At 36.6% G+C, this 7,902-nt stretch overlaps 1 non-coding gene across 1 annotated transcript; it reads right to left on the bottom strand.

Moving 5' to 3' along the window:
• Positions 1 to 6,144: 6,144 nt before the first annotated feature.
• Positions 6,145 to 6,270, bottom strand: LOC115069595. Its single transcript, XR_003848847.1, has one exon. It is a non-coding gene; the product is annotated as a small nucleolar RNA ACA64 (small nucleolar RNA).
• Positions 6,271 to 7,902: the final 1,632 nt, after the last annotated feature.

Below are 7,902 nucleotides of genomic sequence, written 5' to 3'. Positions count from 1 at the left end.
GAGATTTTTCCACACTCTCTGTTATATGCATATTTTACCCAAGTATCTTAGACTTTGTATCCAATTAGCATGGAATCCTCAGTCTAGTGGACAAGCATAGTGTTCTCTGTGATAGGCCCTGTAGAAGCTATTATGACAGAAAGGGTATCAGCCACAGGTGAGTTGTTGAAGATGAGCTGCTTTCCCTGATAAATGAAAGCAAATGGCTTTCTTTTGGTCTTTCCTAACTACTATGAAGAAAAGGAAGTGATACAGAAAATAGTTGCATGCTGCATGCTAGAGACTAAATTGATTTACTACAATAGAAATACTACATCTGGAACAACAGCTGAAATTAGAGTCGCTCCATGATTAATTTCACAATAATCAACTCATATTCTACTAGATCTATACATCTTCTACGCAAAACAAAATACTTGAGTACAATGAAAATGCTATTTTAACAATTTCCCCTGAATTTTCAAATATTTGTTAGACTTCACATTCATCTACAGTTGCACATAATTTGGCATTTAATTTTCATTTATTTTATTTGATTGCTTACAGTTTTAGATATTGAACCTAGGGTTTCCTGCATGTTAGTCAGGCGCTCTCACTGAGTGGTATCCTCAGCTTGTTTTTTATTAATTTTTCCATGTATTTATTTATTTGTGTGTGTGTGTCTGTCTGTTTGTCTGTCTGTCTCTTCATGTGTATCTGAGGACGACTTGCAGGAGTCAGTCTTCTCATACTATGTGAGTTCTGGGCATTGAACTCAGGTCACCAGACCTGAGAGCAAGAGCTTTTACTTACTGATTATCCATTTTTATCTTGTTTATAACTTATATTTTGAGACAAGCTTGCTAAATTGAGCAGGCTGACGTTTATGTTGCTGTTTAGATAGGCAGTACCTGAACATGGGACCCTCCTTTCTCGGTCTCCTGAGATGGAATTATAGGGATGAGCCACTTACTGCTTGCTCTAGAAAAGCACTTCCTCAGCTTCTACTCTTCCCTTCCTGCAAAGTGACTCCCTTGTGTAGAGCATTAAACCAATACCGGGACCTCATCAGCATGTGTATTTCTCTTCCAACTTAATAGATGTTATTGTCCAAATTCCCAAATTTAAGACTTTCAGTCTTCTGACATTATAACTGTGATTATAACTAGATAAAAAGAAACCAGAGTGTCACAAGTACCTTGGCCAAATAAGACCAAACTCCTTGCGTCATTTTCAAACCTCATGTACTAATCTCAGTGCCAGATCAGTGTCCAAAAATCACTCCTCTTACACTGTTCATGTCCATAGCTCTGATCACAACATGACAGGCTAAAATAAGTGTTTGCAGTGCTAGCTCTTGAGAATTTTGTTGAGATCTTCCTTAAGCAAAATGGCTTTTCCATCATTAAAAGGCTGTAGACCTGTGACCTGGACTAACGCTAGGATTTGAGGGAGAGGCTTGTGTGGTACTTCATTTCAGTGACTCAAGTGTCTAATTAAATCTACAGAATTCTCAGTCAAATACCTGAGCAGTACATACTAAATAAATTAGCAGGCTGTTTAACCATCAAGACCTAAACTCTCTCAGTCAAGCAACTCTGTTCCACCCTTCTGCAATTTAGAGGAAGTTTAGGTGTTTGTGTCTGAAAGATTAATGTTGTTAATTGACCACTGTCATTCTAAGATCTTGGTTGCTTTAACATCAAGGAGTTCTAGCCTGTATAGCGACTAACGCTGATAATCTCAGCACTTAGGAGTCTCAGCATTCAGGCAGAAGGATTATGAGTTTGAAGTCAGTCTAGACTACACAGAACTTGTCTCGAAAACAAAAAATGAGGGCTAAGAGTGGTATTACCCATTTGTAATCCCAGCACTTGAGAGGCTAGAGCAAGAGGATTGCTACAAGCTTGAGGCCAATCTTGGTTACACAGTGAAATCCAGGTGGGAACTCATAGAATACAGGTAAGACCACGGCTCCCAAAAAGTAGAAACCAGGGAAGCCCAGCTCAGGGGCACAGAATGTCACACTGTGTGGGACTGCTGAGATCCACCAACAATGTTTTCCAACAATGCTGTTCTCCTTTCACAGTTATCACTCAAAGTTTGGTGACATAAGCCCATTCTGAAACTCAGGTGAAAAGTCAAAAGAAGTATATGAGAATGTCCCATGGTAAACATTCTTCAGCATTCCAACTTCTCTGGGTTAGAGATTTATTAATGTGTGTTGTGCTAAGGAAGTAATGGTACCTCCACCTTTTTGAAGTCATTACTGCTGTGTTCAGATGTAAGTAAATACACTGAGTAAGCAGTTAGAACCACACCTAGCTGTTAGAGGAATTAGAGTTTCTACAGAATCCCCAGCAAAGCATCGGTGACATCAATGGTGCCCAGCACACGCTATTTGTTTTTCATCATGTCATAAAACCTTGAGAGCAATTCTGGCTCATATGCTTCCTTTAGTGTCTATTAAGATAACTTTGGAAAATATCAACTTTGTTTGAGTTTGTGTGCCATTTCTCCTGGATGTATCAATGTAATCACTCCCACCTTCTGTGTTTATCCTGATTGTATATCTGGAAGCAATGGGAGGTAGTAGAGGTGGATCGTGAATAAAATCAGCATTGTCTTAGATTATGGTTTTGATGTCAAATGCACTGCACATGTTCATGTGTTTGAACACTTGGTTCCCAAGCTGATGGAGCTGTTTTGAAACGTAGTGGAACTTTTGAAAAATATTTCCTAGTCAGCAGAAATGGGTTGCTGGGATGGGCCTTGAGGCCAGAGCTCCTTCTAGTTCTGCCTGTGCTTCATGCTGCCTGATCTAGCCCCCAGGTGAGAAGCAGGAGCTGATCACATGGTCCTGTGTCAGGGCTAGTCACGATTTCTCCACCATGATAGACTTCTCCCTCTGAAACCATAAGCCAACATAAATCTCTTACCTTTAATTTGTTTCTGTTAGATACTTTGTCATACTGATGAGAATAGTAGCTAACACTCCTTAAAAGGTTACTTCACTGAGGTCAGTTAGAATCTTCAAAGGGGAGACAATGTCCACAAACAGGGAACTGTTTTTAGTAGAAAAGTAAAGATAGGTGGGTTTCAGCATGTGAAAATTCAGACTTAGAATTATACTTCTTCCCAATGAATACCCTAGCTTTTACATAAAAGACCTACTTGAACTGAAATCACGGTCTTTCTTTTAAGTTTGCAGCCCACATAATCAAACCTTATGCCTGCTTTTTTAGTTAGTAGTACTGCATCTACAAGTTAGGAAAAGTGTATTTTTAAGAACAACCTAAGATTTTTGATCCTCAGAAATGATTGTGCTATGAACTTGTCTTCTTTTGTTCTGTAACCACTGCAGAGACTTGTCCCCTGTTGGGTGCACTACTTCCTTGAATACATATTTGCTCATCCTCTCTTCTAACAACCAGTATCCTCTTCTCTGTGGATGAGGGTAACATGGTGCTACCATGGCCAATCCTTGATTCCTACCTGGGAAGTCTGCTTCCTGATCATCATTCTCATTATCTATGGCCGTCAGCTAGGCTTTGGTGACAGAGCAGAAGACATCATGAGGATGTGCATAGGAAGGAACTTAATAGAGGCAATTAGAAACTCACAAAACCATTTGAAAATCTGACATGGAAAAGGCAGCAAAGATCCATTCGTTCAAGGCATCAAAAGGTGAGGAAGTGCAAGGAACCACCACCGATTTCCTCAGCTGAATCAGCCCCAAAGGGAGTGGCTCAACCCAGAAACCAAAAGCACTGTCAGAACCCCATCTGTCCTTATGATGTTCTTCATCTACCTACAGTCGCTTCCTTCTCTCTGCCCAAGAGACAACTCCCCATGGGTCCATCATGTTTCTGTACATTTTGCAAGTAAAAGCATTTATCAACATTTTTCTAGATTATACAGCACATAGCCTTGGAAGAGCAGAAAATGTCTTCCTGTAGGGTAAAAGCTAGATAAATGACTACTCAACTTAAAAATCCCTATGCCCTGGGCTCAGAATTCTCCTGTAACTCTCTCTACTCTGTGTTCAGATATCAGGAGATCTGTGTCTCACAGAACAATGAAAATGCTGACCCTGTGGTATTGGCTGTTGCTCTAAATAGGACAAGTTTCTCATGTCTAGGCCAGAAGTCTTAGGTCTTCTGCCAATTTCCACGAAATAGTGACACATTCAATTATTAACTTTCAGGAAGGACCAACTTTCAGAAACTTTCTGCTCTTAATACTAAATTGCATATTTTATAGGCAGACCTTTGATTCCTAGACACAGAAAAATAGTACAGAAATAAGAAAAATAAACATTGCCCTTCCAGTTCCCTTTAAAATATTATCCTTAAGGGCTAGAGAGATGACTTGGCAGTTAAGAGCACTGGTTGCTCTTGTAAAACATCCAGGTTTGGTTCTTGGTAGCCCATAACCCTCTATAACTCCAGTTCCAGGGGATCCAACACCCTCTTCTGGCCTCCACCAGCAGCATACACACATTATGAACTTATATACATGCAGGAAAAACACTCATATGCATAAAATAAAAATAAGTCACTTCAAAAAACTAAAAATATCATCTTATTTTTATTAATATTAGCAAACGAAAATACTTCAAGCTTTATTTTCTAGTTCATTAACTATATCTTATATTTTGAACATTCATGTAATTTGTCTTATATATGCATTAAATATTTTAATTATTTACATTTTTTTCCTTTTTTAGACAAGGTCTCATTCTGTAACCCAGGCTAGCCTGCAACTCACTATGCCACACTGTATAACCCAGGCTAGCCACAAATTCCTAGTAGTCCTCCTATCTCAGTCTACTGAGTACTGAGATTGCAAAGGTGTGCCCACATTTCTGGCTTCCTTTTTGCTGTTATTTGGTTATTTGTTTTTGTTTAATTTGTTTTGATTGGCTATTTTAGGTTTTTGAGACAGGATCTTGCTATATTGCCCAGGTTGGCTTAAACTCATGATTTTCCTGCCATACAAACAACTTGAACAATGTAATTCTTAATCTCAGGCCTAAAGAGCTGGCTCAGCAATGAAGAGAATTCACTGCTTTTCCAGAGAACTAGAGTTCAGTTCCCAGCTTTCCTATCAAGCAGGTCATAATCACCTGTAACTCCAGCTCCAGGAAATCCGATGCCCTCTTCTGGTATCTGCAGGCATCCACAAGCACATGCACAAGGACACATGCACACACATATACACCTACACATAATTTAAAAAATAAAATAAACCTTTTAAAAAGACTTAATGTCTACTTAGCTTTCAGTTTTAAATCATGAGCATAACATACCTTGTCTCTATTTTATATAATTGTATTGTTATTTTTCTTCTTAAGTTAAAACTACTTCATATACTTTTTTGGAACTATAAGTTTAGTTATATTCCTTCCCTTGACGTATTCCTATCTTCTCAAGTTTCTGAGATATTTTTCCTCTATAATCTGATTTCTTATTTGAAGGAATAGTTTTAAGAAAGTGTTTTATGATTCCTTCCTTGAATTCTTAAATTTGAAGAATGTTTATGCAAAGTACCCATTATGCTAAATGTAGAAGAGTACAGAGGAAGTTCTCTGAAAGAACTGTAAATTGCATGTTTGAGTAAAACAGAATTGCCTTAATACATACTGCACATCAAAATGCATACGGTAGAGAATGGAGATTTCTTTTAGACTTTTTCACTAGCCCAAGTCTGCAAGGTCTTATTTCATTTATCTCAACACTCTTTACAATTTACATTGGTCCTTAATTTCCCAAAGGTAATTAAGCAGCTTAAACAACAAAAGATTCACATTTTTATATCAATTGATTAAAAAATTCAAGTACTAATGCTACAAGGAAATAATTGTGCATGTTGACCAAATATATATCCAAGAGACTGTTCAGTGTAGAGTATTTTATTAGTGAAAATGTGGGAACAAACCCATTAATACCCATGAATAGCTGGGAGAAAATACTGATAAAGCTACATATTAGAATTCTACGTAACATTGTGAGTGAAGACTTAAACATCCACTAGCAAAGAATAAAAGTGTTTACAATAGAATATTGAGCTATTTGAAAGCAGATTTTATTCTACTTTACAATTAAAATGCACCTATATTTTGCACTTATTTATGTATAAGAATTATGAAGACTTTTCATCTTTAGTTGTTGGGCCTGGGTTTCGCCCTCCTACACTGTGGCAGCCAGAGGTGAACTGAGGCCCCTGGTAGCTCTGGGCACCAAATCTCAACCCAGGCCATAATTAAGCCAGGGGTGATTTATAATCAAAAGGCCAGATGAAGACTTTTCTTATAGATGAATTTTATTATTTTTTATTAGTTCTTTCCAATGATTTTATTAGTCCTTTCTAATGTCTACAGCATTCACACAGCTTTGTATAACAAGTTTCCAGCTACTACAAAAGGTATCAAAAGAGACGGACTAAGTGTATTACAAGAGTCTATAAAGACTGACAGAGGCCTCACAGTTAGAGATTTTATTCTATAAATAAATAAATGAATAAATAAATAAATAAATAATGCAACTGTGTAAGAAAGCCAAAAGATCACAAGCAAGATCTTCCATGGTATAATTAGTATTTAGTAATCTGAAATTCCTTGAGGTTACTGAAAAAAATCACATCTAAGAATGTGTTCTTAATTAGCTTTAGAACATAATTATGGGGAAAAATAAAATCAATGTCATGGTAGTTCAAGCTCCAGAGATGAGGACATAGAAACTAGGTAGCAAATTCTAAGTCTTCTCTATTTTCTTTTATATAGATGCTAAGAAAAAATTTGTGAGTGGTCCCTCCATTTGCTAACTGGAACTCAACATAAGATATGCTTATAAAAATGTATGGATGTTACCTTTTCTTGAAGGAAAGTTTCTCTGTATTCATGAAAAAAAATTCTATAAAGCGTTTAAAAGTCCCCAGTTATAAATAAAAGTATCCAATTGGAGTTTTACTCTTTACATATTTTTTTCTTTTTCTTTTTAAGGCATTTTTGAAGCCTAGCCTTAGGTCCTATTGAGCCAAATTCCTCTGGTAAAACATGTATATTAGGAGATTATAAACTTCCACACATATTCAGCAAACAACATTTTTACATACTTCTTAATTAAATCATTATCTTTCTATGTCTGGACTTCGGATGTTGGAAAACTGCCATTGAATTTCTCTATAATTATAATTCCCCCATCACTCAACTGAACACAGCTTCTGTGTGTCTGTTGCAGTTAATCACATAATTGTCTCACCAAGCTCTCACTCAGTGTCATTATCATCTCACCATCTTTTATCAGCTTAATTCTTGTCCTGGCTGAAAGAAAAGAGCAAAAAAAAAAAAAAATACCAAAAAACATACCAAAATGCACATTTTAAATCTTAAATCTCTTTACATTGTTTTCTCTGATCAGGAAGAATAATTTCAGAAATTAAAAAGTTACATGGTACAATATTACTGCCATCTTAAACCAATCAGTAATCCAGGTTATCAAATAAATCAAGATAACATAACATCTAACAGGAATTATACATCCTGAGTTTCCTTTCTCTTAAACAACTAGCGATTTTCTGTTCTTTACCCCACCTAACTCCAAGAATGAAATTATTTCTTCCCAAGATTGCTATAGAATCTTCCCTTTTGGCCTTGTTATGCAGATAAAATAAATTAAAAAAAAAAAAACCTGAGTCTAACAGTCAAAGTGGTAAAAGGGAATTTACTTAGGAACTATTGTTACCAAAGAAAGACAATAAAATTGGACTAAATTCCAAATACAGGAAACGTGGATAGTTACAACCACCAAGCAAGATAGGGGTTCCTGAACAGAAAAACATTTCTAAAAGAAACATCAGAGAAAAGGTATATTCTTACTAAATGGGCCTAGCAAGCTTTGCTATAATTAGGCTCTTAAAAGA

The sequence above is a fragment of the Nannospalax galili genome, unplaced genomic scaffold, assembly GCF_000622305.1.
Source record: "Nannospalax galili isolate Female #2095 unplaced genomic scaffold, S.galili_v1.0 scaffold973, whole genome shotgun sequence".
NCBI classification, from domain to species: domain Eukaryota; kingdom Metazoa; phylum Chordata; class Mammalia; order Rodentia; family Spalacidae; genus Nannospalax; species Nannospalax galili.
Note: the sequence above shows the minus strand (reverse complement) of the source record. Positions and strands in the feature narration are given on the sequence as shown.